The sequence below is a fragment of the Leopardus geoffroyi genome, chromosome D3, assembly GCF_018350155.1.
Source record: "Leopardus geoffroyi isolate Oge1 chromosome D3, O.geoffroyi_Oge1_pat1.0, whole genome shotgun sequence".
Taxonomy (NCBI): Eukaryota; Metazoa; Chordata; class Mammalia; order Carnivora; family Felidae; genus Leopardus; species Leopardus geoffroyi.
The window spans coordinates 36,547,500-36,561,609 of record NC_059339.1 but is presented as its reverse complement, the minus strand read 5'-3'; the positions used below and the strand labels follow the sequence as shown (position 1 = coordinate 36,561,609).

Sequence of the window (14,110 nt, the reverse complement as noted above, 5' to 3'; positions counted from 1 at the left end):
ACTCTTCTGTCAGTGGATACTTGTGTTGCTTCCATATCTTGGCTATTTTAAAAAATGCTGCAGTAAACATAAGGGTGTATATATCTTTTTTTTTTTAAATGTTTTTATTTATTTTTGAGACAGAGAGAGACAGAGCATGAGCAGGGGAGGGGCAGAGAGAGAGGGAGACACAGAATCCGAAGCAGGCTCCAGGCTCTGAGCCGTCAGCATGGAGCCCGTCGTGGGGCTCGAACTCACAGACTGTGAGAAAATGACCTGAGCCGAAGTCGGACGCTTAACTGACTTAGCCACCCGGGCGCCCCTATATCTTTTTGAGTTAGAGTTTTCATTTTCTTCGGATAAACACCCAATAGTGGAAATACTGGATTGTATGGTATTTCTGTTTTTAATTTTTTGGGGAATCTCCATACTGTTTTTTCACAGTGGCTGTATTAATCTACATTCCCACCAATGGTGCCTGAGGGTTCCTTTTTCTCCACATCCTCTCCAACACTTGTTATTTCTTGTCTTTTTGATTCCAGCCATTCTGACAGGTGTAAGGTGATATCTCATTGTGGTTTCGATCTGCATTTCTCTGATGACTAGTGATATTGAGCATCTTTTCATGTATCTTTTGGCATTTGTATATCTTCTTTGGAAAAAAAGTCTATTCAGATCCTCTACCCATTTTCAACCAGATTATTAGTGGTTTTTTTGGTGTTATTTATATATTTTGGATACTAACCCCTTATCAGATACATCATTTACAAATATCTTCTCCCATTCAGTAGGTTACTTTTTATTTTGTTAATGGTTTCCTTTGCTGTGCTTTTTATTTTGGTATAGTCCCACTAGTTTCTCTTTGTCTTTGTTTCCCTTGCCTGAAAAGACATATCAGAAACATGTTGCTAAGGCCAATGTCAAGCTGGCATCAATTCTTGACAAATGAAATGCTTTTTAGTCTTTGAAAATTTGCAATGCTTCAGAATAGTGCGTGGAAACAAATGAAGACCACCCAAATGAGAATAAAGGGTATTTATTAAGATCTTGCTGTAGCAAGAGTGGCAGGTACCATCACTTGTGTTTGCCCAGGACACAAAGGCGGGTAGAGGACAGGGAAGGCTTTATGGTGGGAAGAAGACATGGCTTCAGGTTTGCCCTGCTTGGAGAATCATGGCATGGGGGAGCCATAAGCAGACTAACTAGAAGAGAGGCATTCTTTGTGATTGGTTAGGAGTGCGAATTTGGCTGTCACTGGTTGGTCCTAGTTGGAAGCAGGAATAAAAACTAGAACAGCTGTCAGTTATTAACCAAGTTCTGGCCACTTGGAGCCAATTGTTATATGGGGTAACAGTCTGATTTTCTACAAGGCTGAATTAAAGCAGGTTGGCTCCCTGGGCTGGTTACTGTAGGTCATGGGTTGGTTTCCTAGACTGGCTGCTGCAGGTTGTGGGTCAGAGTTCTGTTTTTATATTTGGTCTGGCCACTGCCCATTTGTAAATTCAGTGTCTCAAATGCTTAGAAATGGGGCAAATTGTATATTCCAATGAACAAGAACAAATTAGGGTTGAGAAACTATAATGTTTTCCCCTATAACAAAAATATAGTTTGGCAATTTAGCTGACTTTAAGGAATTGAGTTTATAGTTGTGTTATAGTTCCATATGCACAAAATCTGTAATGATGAGCACATTATGACAACACACACACACACACACTTCCTATTCTTAGGGGCAATTGCGTTCAACTCTTGGCCATTTCTTTTGATATTGATCTTCACATATCTAAATATCATGTTTACATACTGCTAATTTAAGACTTTGCTATTGATTGTCCACCTTGGAAGATAAACATTCAGCTCTCTGTCATCATTACCTCTCACAACCACCACCCCTTTACCCCTACACGGTGGAAACTACACTTCTGTGCTCCCATTCTCTCAACACACTTATGTCCTCATTTTGGTCAGATAAGTGTTTATTGTTCTGATCATCTAATTTCTATCGCTAGTTTATTCCAAACCCTAGCTACCAATATCTAAATCTCCTCTCAGTATGTTTAAACACATTAAAGTATTCTATTAATTTCATCTTCTTGGAGACACCTCTTACGGACCTGCTGACTCCATCCAGTCTTCCTTGGTCTTCCTCACAGCTGTCATCCTGAGATCTCCCTACATTATAATCCTGAGAATTCTCTTTCTTGTGTTGAATCTCGTGTATCTCAAACGCTATGCTCTTTTGATGCTTGGTTTGCTGTCAGTAGTTTCCTTAGAAGGAGTTTATTGTTCTGAAACTTTGCATATTTGAACAAGTTTTAATTTCACCCTCACACTTCATTGTAGTATGGCCAGGAACGCAATTCCAGACAGGAAATAATTCCCTTGCAGAATTTTGACAGCTTTGTTCTATTGTTTTCTAGCCTTTTGAGTGCTTACTGAGAGGTTGAAGTCATTCTGCTTCACAATCCATTTCCTGAAGCCATTTTTTCCTTCTCTGGAAGCTTGTGGTATCTGTTCTTTGTCTCACTGTTCTGGAATTGCACCACCATGTGCCTTGGTCTACGTCTATTTTCCTCCATTATGCTTGGTACTCAAAGGGCTCTTTGAATCTGGAGAGCTGTGTCCTTCATTTCTGAGAAGCTTTCTGGCTATATTTGCTGAGGATTTCTTTCCCACAGTTTTCTCTTTTCTTTCCCTTTGGAACTTCATTTTCTGGATGATAAATGTTCCTCACCTAATACATTTCCTTTATTTCATCTCTTTGTCTTTCTGTCGTTCTTCCATAGGAATTAAATCTGTTCTCCTTTCACAAGTGAGTTCATCAGCTTTATTTCCCATCCTTCTTATTGAATCTTTAATTTCGGCTATTGTAGCTTTAACTTCCAGGAATTCATTTTTGTCCTCTGGATATTCCTTTTATACGGTAGCATCCTGTTCTTATTTGAAAGAGGCTCTATCTCATTGCTCTAAGAATGTTAGCAGTAGCTTCTTTTTAAGTTTTCATGTCTTTCTCCAATAACTGGTGTTGGTGTTTTCTGTTTCTTATTGTTTTCAGTTAATATGATGTTTCATATTAGAGATTTTCCTCAGCTTTCTGGTAGTCTCTGGTTCTCTGCTCATATTTAAAAGCGGGCATTCGATTCACTGCTTTGTGGGCCTTTAGCTGCAGTGGGGGTGGGGGGTGGGGGGGATAGTCTCGGCCTTGTAACAAATGTGCTCCTTTGTTGCGTGGTGGAAAGCCTTCCCCCTACCCCCTTTCATCACGAAACCCAAAAATGGCTCTGCAGCACCATCTGGATGACTTGGCCAAACTAAATCTCCCATCCAAGTACTAACCAGGCCCAACCCGGCTTAGCTTCCGAGATCAGATGAGATCGGGCGCGTTCAGGGTGGTATGACCGTAGACTGGCCAAACTAAATCTCATGAGTCTTCCTCACCTTTTTTTTTTTTTCTTAACCTTAATATTTAAATAACTTTTAGTTATTTTCAGCCAAAAAAAAAAAAAAAAAGAAAAAGTGGGGCATTTGATTCCCCCTTAGTGCCTCTGGGAAAGGATTTTTAACATCAGTACATGTGCTGTGGGTCCTGGGGTGGCCTCACAGCCCTCCGCTCAGCAACAGGGTCTTGCTAATTGGGTTGTCACTGGATGAAAGTGCTTGGGATTTAAAAGTTATTATCGGGGCGCCTGGGCGTCCGACTTCAGCCAGGTCACGATCTCGCGGTCCGTGAGTTCGAGCCGCGTCAGGCTCTGGGCTTATGGCTCAGAGCCTGGAGCCTGTTTCCGATTCTGTGTCTCCCTCTCTCTCTGCCCCTCCCCCGTTCATGCTCTGTCTCTCTCTGTCCCAAAAATAAATAAACGTTGAAAAAAAAAAAATAAAAAAAAAAAAAAGTTATTATCCCCTGGCTTTGCCCAACCTCAGTGACTTACTTGTAAGACTGACAGTGAAATGAACCGCATAAATCCTGGGGGAAAAATAAATAAATAAAAGTGGGGCATTATTTTATGATTGCAACCTGTACCTCAGTAGAGCTCTAAACTGGCAAAAGAAAAAGAAGGGGGGTTATGAAGCTGACAGGAAGTTCCAAGAATGCGGGTGAAGCTTATCACCTTTAGTTAGCTACTGTATGGTTTCATTGTGGGAACCCCAAAGTCAGAATAACCCCAGGAATTATCTCTTGGTCTGGTCAGAGTCCTCAAAGAATCTTCCCACCTTCTATCTGGAGAGTAAAAGCCTGGTTGTCCATGTTCTGGAAGCTGAATGGGAAAAATGGGTTTCAAAATTCATGCCCTACACTGCCGCATAAGCTCTGTCTTCAACATGGTAATTCCCACCCTTAGCTATACCTGATGTCTCCAAGCAGTGCAGACACTGACTGTCATGACTTTGCCAGAGCATTAACCTCTAGCCTTTAGCCAGAGCAGATCAGCTGGCTACGTGAGGAAAGGATGACGCGGGTAGGTGGCTGTCAGCTCCATCTGTTTGCAGCCCACTTTACCAATCCTTCTGTTTGCAGCCCACTTTACCCCACTTCCTGAAGCCATTGGGTCTTTAGTGGTACAGATTGGGGTGGTTCTTGGGTTTCTCAAATGCCAGCTCACGATTTGTTTTCCCTTGTCCTGCTGGCTAAGTTGCCGGCCTTCTTCCTGCTTCCCCACTTTCAAAATTTAGTTGCCATTGCTTGTTCTCCCATTTATTGTCTTTGTGGCTTAATCCCATTTTCTTTCCCTTTTGCCTATGTCTATTATGATTATCATTATTTGGGGCTTTCAGGAAGAGGCAAAAGTAAAAGTGTGAGTTTGATATAACAGCTTTGACCCAAAGCACTGATAAATTTGTTGGCCTTTCTGCTCTCAATATCTTTTCCTATAAAAAGGAAATGAGATATAGGCTCATGATACCATTTATAAGATACAATAATTTTCATCTGTATACCACTTTACACCATATAAAGTTTTCACATGAATCTCACTTCATTCGCCTGATACTTTCATGAGTCAGTTAAGGCAGATATTGTTGGTCCTTTTATCTAAATGGAAACCTAGGATTGGGGCTCCTGGGTGGCTCAGTCGGTTGATTCGGCTTGATTCCGGCTCAGGTCATGATGTCGTGGTTTGTGGGATCGAACCCCACATTGGGCTCTGTGCTGACTGTGTGGAGACTGCTTGGGATTCTCTCTCTCTCTCTCTCTCTCTCTCTCTCTCTCTCTCCCCTCTCTCCCCCCCCCACCTCTCTGCCCCTCCCCTTACTCACACTCTCTCTGTTTCTCTCTCAAAATAAAAATAAACATTAAAAAAAAAAAAAACCCAGAAGCCTAGGATGGTGGAGGTGCACGTGCCCAGGGGTCACCCTGCCAGCAAGGGGTGGCATTAGATGCAGAGCTTCTGTGTGCCACACAGAGCCTAATGGAGCTGTTTGAATGAACAGAGGACAAGGAGAGCAAAGGAGCACCAGAGTTATTCTGGAAGCTGAAAATGTCCACATAATTTGACAAAAATGACAGTATTTGACAAGAATAAGAGATCCCAGCTTCTGTCAAGCCAACAGTTTAAAAAATTCCGGGTAAATCGATGGTTAGGGAAACAGAATGAAACCTGGAAATTTAATCAAGATTTCAAGACACCCAATTGGATTCCCTGGTGAGGATGCTTATGACATAAGCCGTTATCTACGCACAAAGCCTTATTTCTTAAGGTTAAATACTGATTTCCTTATCTTAGTTGTCCTCTGGGAATCTTAGTATCTTCATGACCATTCTTCTATATTAAAGTAGCACCAAAACCTAAAGTGAACAGACAACATCAACTAGGATCTCTCTTTTCTGCTGAGGAAAAAATACAGGTAACTTTGGAATCTATCATCCTTTGTCGCTTTCTAATTCTGTTATTTTTTATCTTCAGCCCCTTATTCAATCAACTAACAAAGACCCATGGAGTACCCCGGTGGGGTCCCCAAAGAAGATGCAAAGAAGAAAAATACAATCTTTGCCCTGAAGGAGTCGTCATCTTTTGAGGAAACAAAACATCATGTCATAGTTATACTGTAGTGAGCTCAAGCTCTCAAACCCAATAAAATATGGGATATTCACATCCTGTCAAAATTTGTTATTCAAAACAATTCATTCATTCATTCATTCATTCACTCCCTCAACAAAATTGAAGTACTTTCCTAGGTAGCTACTCAGTGACTATGGCTGACCCGCTTAGATTAGTGCCATGTTAAATTTGGGGTGTCTCTGAGAGGTATGCCATCTTCTCAGACTCTTCTTTCAAATTGGGCCATTGACCCCAATGTGCTTGGGCACCTCAGGCTTGACATCCAGCCCCTTCTGTCTCCTTTAGGTCCTTTTTAATTCCGATATTTCGCTGTGGCAGGAAGGGGTTGGCTCTCCACCTCCTCTTCTCTTTGACATGAATTTTCACAGTATATCTTCCTCCTCTCTGAGGTGACACCATTCTGCCCTCTCAGTAGGGTTTGTAGTGGTGTGGCAAGGAGAAAAGGCAAGGAAAAAACTGCTTATTGGGAGTATAAAGAATACCATCCCTCTAACCTTGCCAAATGAATGAAGCATTTTGAAGGAAACAAACAACGTGCTACGTAAAAAGATAAGAGGAGAGACCTGTATTTATTGGGGTGGTTAGAGAATTGTTTTCCACAGAGAAGGCGGTAATTGGAACCTGAAGGCTCAGGTAAAACCAACCATATAAAAGTACGGTTCCCAGGCAGAAAGAACCATAAAATAATTCCAAAGGAATAGTATAAGTCATGTCCTTGAAGTTGTTAATTAGGATAGATGTGCAGGTGGGGCATGAACTGGGACTTTTGGGTGGTATTAGGGGTCAGTCCACTCAACAACCATTCCCAAACATTCTACCCTGCCTTCCTCCACCAGAGAGCCTGGAAAACGCAAAGCTAAAATTCCCAGCCACCATGGAAGTGAGGGCTGGCCATATAACACCATTTTTACTGACAGGCTATAGGAGGAAGTCATTTAGGAGGCCCGCCCTTCCCAAATAAAATCCAAAAGTCCACAAGAAGAAGTCATCTGATCTGGCGCCTTTCCTTTCTTTCTGCCTGGAATGCAGAGGGGGCCACTTATGTTTTGCAAGGCTGAGAATGAGCAGTAAAGACAGGAGGAATCTGGGTCCTCGATGGCATGGTGATGTGGCTGTACCACCGGAGCTGTCTACCCCCATGTGAGAAACTATACAATGGCAACTTATTTTATTAGCATTTTCTAAGAGGTTGACTTGAATTTATAGTTAATCCTCTTAAGAGCTTAAAAAAGTGAGCACCATTGTTATTCCAGCTTTCAGATGAGCACACTGAACCATAGAAAGGTTGAAAAATGTACCCAAGATACTCAGTGAGTGCAGAAGTTGGACTTGACCTCAGGCAGTGTGTTACTCAAACCTCTACCTTCAGCCATTGTTCTATATGCCAGTGTTGGCTGGGTTCTCTGTTATCTACCGATGATTGCAATCCTGACTCTATTATCTTTGAGGAAGAGATGACAGACGGAAGCTTTTAGATCATCATATAAACAAAGATGGGTACAGCAGCCAAAGAATGGCAAGTTAGACAACAGTTTGATGATGAATTCATTTATTTATTTATTTGTTTATTTATTTATTTTTGATAATGAATTTATGGTAGGAAAAGAGACACAGATGAAGATGGAAATGCAACAGAGTGGTCAGGAAAAGGACCTCAGGAAATCAGAATATTTGCCTACAAATCGCAGCACTGCCAGTTAGTAGCTGAACAACCGTGGTCTACTCGTATTGTCTTATCTACATGAGATCTAAGTCATTCTATGTTTACAAAAATTTTTTAAAAACATTTTTTATTTATTTTTGAGAGACGGAGACTGAGTGCCAGCAGGGATGGGGTAGAGCTCGAGGGAGACACAGAATCTGAAGCAGCTTCAGGCTCTGAGCTATTTTTAGCACCGAGCCCAATGTGGGCTTGAACTCATGAACCTCGAGATCATGACCTGAGCAGAAGTTGGATGGATGTTTAACAGACTGAGCCACCCAGGTGCCCCTAAGTCATTCTGTTAAAAAAAAAAAAAAAAGTTTTTAAAAATATTTATTTTTGAGAGAGAGACAGAGTGAGCAGGGGAGGAGCAGAGAGAGAGGGAGACAGAGAATCTGAAGCAGGCTCCAGGCTCTGAGCTGTCAGCACTGAGCCAGTTGTGAGCTCAAAGTCACGAACTCCAAGATCATGACCTGAGCTGAGGTTGGACGCTCAACTGACTGAGCCACCCAGGCACCCCTAATCATTCGATTTCTAATGCTCAGCTTCCTCATCTCTACAACAGGCATAACAAACATACATGTGTTTCAGAGTTTCGATGCCCTGGCAGAATACTTTTTTCATAGTAAGCCTCCAGTAAATGTTAGCCCCCAAATCACACTGAAATAAGTTTGAATGTTTTCCTCTAAGGCTTGTCTCAACTTGACAGTAATGACTGTCTAGAAATCTTCAATTCAAATGCAACATTTGGAAACTTTAAAATATCTAAGATGAAGAGAAAGAAAAGATGATCTTTTCTTTGATGTTCGCAGTGAAATGTTTTTTTCATATTCTACGGGAAACTCAGCCTTGTTACAGATCACAGGGCCTAGGACTCCATTGTTGCAATAATTTAATCTGAGGTAGGACTGACAACGTAGCGTAACATTTCTTAATAGTATTAGTCAAGCAGAGCTTTAAGGAACATACCTATTGACTTCAAAGGATTTGTTTTAAAGAAAGCGAAATAAAAAGGAAATAAGAATCCACGGGGACAGGACACAGGACCATGATTGCCACCCCAAGTTTTGGAAAATCTCACTAACCTCCAAACTGTGTTCTGAGAAAAACAGTTGTTTTATACAAAGGCACAAGAGCTAATATAACACATTAGTTCAAAGCCTCTGGGGGAAAAAAAAGAGGGACACAAAGTCACTCTCTCCTTTAACGAACCCCCACGTGGAAAGTAGCTGCTGCGGGTGAGCTAGCTGGTGCCTTTGCCTTTGAACTGACCGTGATTCAGACAGCAAAGTGTCATTTCATGCTCTCCGAGTGAGCTAGCAGACCTCTGAAACTTCTCAGCTCCGAGAAGAGATTACAGAAAGCATTTTCTTCCAGGACTTCTTGACTTACACATAAGAAGTAGAGTGACTGTCGAGTGACCACCAGGGGACTGCGATGAAATCTTTGCAGATCAGTTTCCTTCTTTGTCTTTTTCCATATCTAAGGAACCAGCCTGACAACCACCCCTGATGTGTGGGTGGGAGGGTGGTTACTGTGTTTGTAATGTTGCCTGTGCTGCTGGTCTGTAGAGCCCAGCTACCAGACAGGAAAAAGCCAGCGGCTGGCTCCCTTGTCCCGGAGGGAGGGGCAGGGCTGACAGGCTATTCTGGTCAGAGGAGTGCTTCGTGGGCAGACAGTTGTCTCCCCTCAAGCAGGATGCAGGAGCGGAAGGAAAGGGTACCGCATGACCTGTTTCCCCAGAGTGTGCCTCAGGGTAAAGTAGCCCTAGTGTTGTGCCCGCACAGGGCAGCAAAGTCACCCTGAGCTGTGTCCCACACCGTATACAAAACGACCCGCAGAGACCACAGAGACCAGACTGTCCCAGGGATTCTCCAGCGGGCCCCTTCCTGTATCTGCTATTCCTGGGACCTCCAGGTTGGCCCTGGCTGTAAAAATGCTATCTTCTAGGGGCGCCTGGGTGGCTCAGTCGGTTGAGCGGCCGACTTTGGCTCAGGTCATGATCTCACGGTCCGTGAGTTCAAGCCCCACGTCGGGCTCTGTGCTGACAGCTCGGAGCCTGGACCCTGTTTCGGATTCTGTGTCTCCCTCTCTCTGACCGTCCCCCGTTCATGCTCTGTCTCTCTCTGTCTCAAAAATAAATAAACGTTAAAAAAAAAAAATGCTATCTTCTAGAACATTCAGACGGCCATGGAGGGCCCACCTCACTACGGACCGCATGACAAAGGAGGGAGGAGTTTGTCGAGAACATCAACCTGCCGACCTCTTTGACATAAAATAGAGAAAAGGTAAACGTTCCAATCAGAAATAGGTTAAAAAAAATATGACTTATTTGCAAATCGTGAACTTTTGGCCTCAGGTGGTAAAACAGAGTAGAAGGGCTACCAACGAGACTTGAAGCCCAGTCACGGAGGGCCCCGTTTATAAAGGATGTTTGTGCACACTGACATTCACTCCCTTACAGTGCAGTAGGGTAGTCAGGACAGAAACTGTTCTCATTTTGCGGATAAGCACACAGGAAGGGCCTGCCATGATACACGGAGTAGTTTTATTGCACATAGTCAGCTCTTGGATCTATCAGCTAGGAAGCTCAAAGAAGACTCTGATAAGCAGGGACAGGAATATCTGTTGAAGGTCTTCCCAGTTAACTGGTCTCTGGGCCTGGTCAGATGCTTCTACCCTATCTCCACCTGCACAGAACCCCAGCATAGAACTCCCTGCCTACTAGACTCTCTTTAGTATTTGATCTTAAAAGTCAGTGGTTATTAACAACATCTTATACGTCACTAATAAGGCGGCAGGGACTGTATTAAACACTTCACATTATTATACCATTGAATTTTTATAACTCTGCGAAATGGGCACAATTATTACCTTCATTTTACTGATAAGGAAGTGGAAACACAGAGAGGTTAAATGACTTGCTCAACGTCACACAGACTAACAGTGCGAGGGTTAAGATTTTTAAAAAGAATATGCAAATGTACTGCCCTAGTATCAACATTTCAGGAGATTAATTTATATTCCGAGGGTATTGTGGGCAAAGCAAAGAATGAAAACCTATTACTTCTCCCCTTTTAATTAGGCCATGAGAAGGAATTCCTGGGGCATCTAAAAATTCATCCTAGTGATTTAAGCCTTTATACAAAAGTGGCTTTGAACTATGCTTGGATGAGCTTTGCCTTTTGTCAGTGACAGGTTCTGACCTCAGGTGGGATATAAACAGCTACAAAAAAGGGCACCTGCCCTCGTTCTTTTTTCTTCTGTTCAGGTGAGAACAGGGCTTCACTGGTGAAAGTTTAAATGACCTGGTTTCTTCTGACCCCTGTGAAAAGCTAATGATTTTCATCCTATTCTCTCCAGTTTCGGGTACAGCAGCACCCCCCCCGCCCCGGCCCCTTATCTTCTGGGAATGGGAATACCTTCCAAGAACCCCCAGTGCATGCCTGAAGCCACAGTTGGTCCTGAACCCTACGTATACCATGTTTTTTTTCCCCTATGTATACATACCTATGTTAAAAATTCCATTTATAGGGGTGCCTGGGTGGTTCAGCCAGTTGGGCTTCTGACTCTTGGTTTCAGCTCAGGTCATGATCTCATGGTTTCGTGGGTTCGAGCTCCGTGTCAGGCTGTGTGCTGGCAGCATGGAGCCTTTGGATTCTCTCCTTCTGTCTCTGCTCCTGCCTTGCTCATGCTGTCACTGTCTCTCTCAGAATAAATAAGTAAACTTCAAAAAAATTTAAAAATCCATTTATAAATTAGGCATAGTAAGAGATTAACAACAAAACCCAATAATAGCAGGGAACAACTATAACAATATACTGTCATAAAAGTTATGTGAATGTGGTCTCTGTCTCAAAGTATCTTTTTAAAAAATATTTTTAATGTTTATTTTTGAGAGAGAGAGAGAGAGAGAGAGAGAGAGAAAGAGAGAGTGCACAAGTGAGGGAGGAACAGAGAGAAAGGGAGACACAGAATCTGAAGCAGGCTCCAGGCTCTGAGCCGTCAGCACAGAGCCCGACATGGGGCTCCAACTCACAGACTGTGAAATCATGACCTAAGCCGAAGTGGGATGCTTAACCGACTGAGCCACCCAGGCCCCCTCTCAAAATGCCTTATGGTGCCACCCTTCTTGTGATGCTGTGAGATGAGAAAATGCCTGCGTGACGGATGAAGTGAGGAAAGGGCATGGGAATGTGGTGCAGTGTTAGGCTGCTACTGACCATCTGACCGTATGTCAGAAGAAGGATCATCTGCTTCTGCTGGGGCGGTGTGGTGGTGGGGTTTGACCGCGACAACTGGAATGATGGGGAGAAACCAGGGATAAGGGGGGACTTCTGTATATACATTCATAAGTGAGCACACCTGTGAAGTGAAGTCCCGGGTGAAAAGTTGTGCCTGCTCCTCTCCCGTCTGAAAAGAAGTACAGTGTGTGCAGCACAGGGCTCTGCAATGTGATGCTCACTTCAAGCCTTGTTTAACCAGAGATCAATGCAATAAGTGATCAGGGTCAGTGCCTCCGAGTTCACACAGAGCTTTCACATGTAATACCATTTCTTTCAACGTTTATTTATTTTTGGGACAGAGAGAGACAGAGCATGAACGGGTGAGGGGCAGAGAGAGAGGGAGACACAGAATCGGAAACAGGCTCCAGGCTCTGAGCCATCAGCCCAGAGCCCGACGCGGGGCTCGAACTCACGGACCGCGAGATCGTGACCTGGCTGAAGTCGGACGCTTAACCGACTGCGCCACCCAGGCGCCCCACATGTAATACCATTTCTACGAGCCAGGAGACAGAAAGTAACTAATTTAAATCACGCAGGTGGGCCTCCATGAAAGTGGACTCCAAATTCTGAGCTGCTTTCTCCTTCTCTGAGTCCCTCTCTTCCACCTTCCTTCCCTCCGTCCATTCTTCCTCCCTCCCTTTTCCATCCCTCCCTCTTTCCTTCTTTTCATTTTTTTTTTTCGAGGACATGCTATCTTTGATCAATGAAAGAGAACACAGCACACTATTGTGGAAACCTATATGAGCATGCTTATTTACATTTCTTATTATTTGAAAATACTTTCATAATCTAAATGCATCTCTAAAAATGGGAATTAAATCATTGTAGTAAGGCCCACAAATGAGAATATGAGTAATAGAAACAATGTCAGTCTTCTCCTTTTCTGTGAGGTCTGATAGCCCCAATTAAGTGACTCTGGGGAGTATTTAAATGATTCTGTCCAGGATTTTTGGCCAGTGTGGCCACTTTGGATGGATTAGGAACTTTCTGCATGTGGTTGACCTCCAAATTCAGCATAACATTTCAGATAGGTAGGCATGAGTTGGGACCAGGTAAGTTTTCTTTTTTTTAATATACATCTTGACTTTGGTGGGGTTTGGACACGTCTCATGTTATCGCTGCTAAAGACATCATCACTGTATAAGGATGGTTGGCCGTTCTCCCTGCAGACCCGGCAAAGTGAGCTCCTGCCCCGGGGTGTGCACCTCACAGGTCCCTGAGTATCACAACGTGTAGAAATGAATTTATTAAGGGACACATGGTCACCTCGGTCACTAGGGATCTGGTGCTCAGTGCTGAGAGAGCATAAAACAAAACCCTAAATATCCAATCTCAAAATGAACTTCTGTTCAGGCCCCAGAAAAACATCACAACTGTGTCCCACAGCCTTGAAACAGCACTGTGAAGGTTTTTGGTGTGCCCTAACGTGGCAGGTGGACAGTCCTAGTGGTGGAGACATTTAGTTAAAAGTCAAATTAATTCCAAATCAAGTCCTTTCTTTCAGATAGCAAGTATATTTGTCTAAAATAATGAGTAGCATTTCCAGGGAGTGCCAACCATCAATTTTCTTGCTTCTTCTCATGTTCTAATCCACGGTTCTGGAAAGACTGACACATTAGCATAGTATTTGCAAATAGTTGAACATGGTGATTGAGGAACGTGTCGCAAAATTAAATAATATTGCTATTAAAATGGTAGATATGTAGTTATAAGATATGTGAAACATGATACTGATTCTTTACATTGACAAATGGGGGATGTTGAATGCTAGAATTGCCACAAGTTTTCCATTTTAGTAAGAAATTTAATAAGGTATAATTGCATTTTTAAATATGAAGTAAAAATTTTAAGCTTTTTCTGATAAATTTTTATTTAAATATCAGCATTCTGATCAGAATCTGTAGTTTGTATTTAATTCTCATAACTTTGAGCCATTTGGAAGAAAAGAACTTTCAACAATTACACGACACTAATTTTACTTTTCTGATTTGGAAATTTTAATTTACACTTTTGACGAAAATATATACTCAAATTTTGTATAATTGAAATACACTAATCTTTTAGCATTGTTGTCTAATAGACCTTCC

The 14,110-nt window shown here is 42.6% G+C and overlaps 1 long non-coding RNA gene across 2 annotated transcripts in view; it reads left to right on the top strand.

Moving 5' to 3' along the window:
• Positions 1 to 6,066, top strand: part of LOC123587900 — a 52,672-nt gene extending 46,606 nt beyond the window's left edge. For both annotated transcript variants that reach the window (XR_006707597.1, XR_006707596.1), the window contains exon 10: positions 5,880 to 6,066. This is a non-coding gene — a long non-coding RNA (uncharacterized LOC123587900). The remainder of the gene's footprint in view (positions 1 to 5,879) is intronic.
• Positions 6,067 to 14,110: the final 8,044 nt, after the last annotated feature.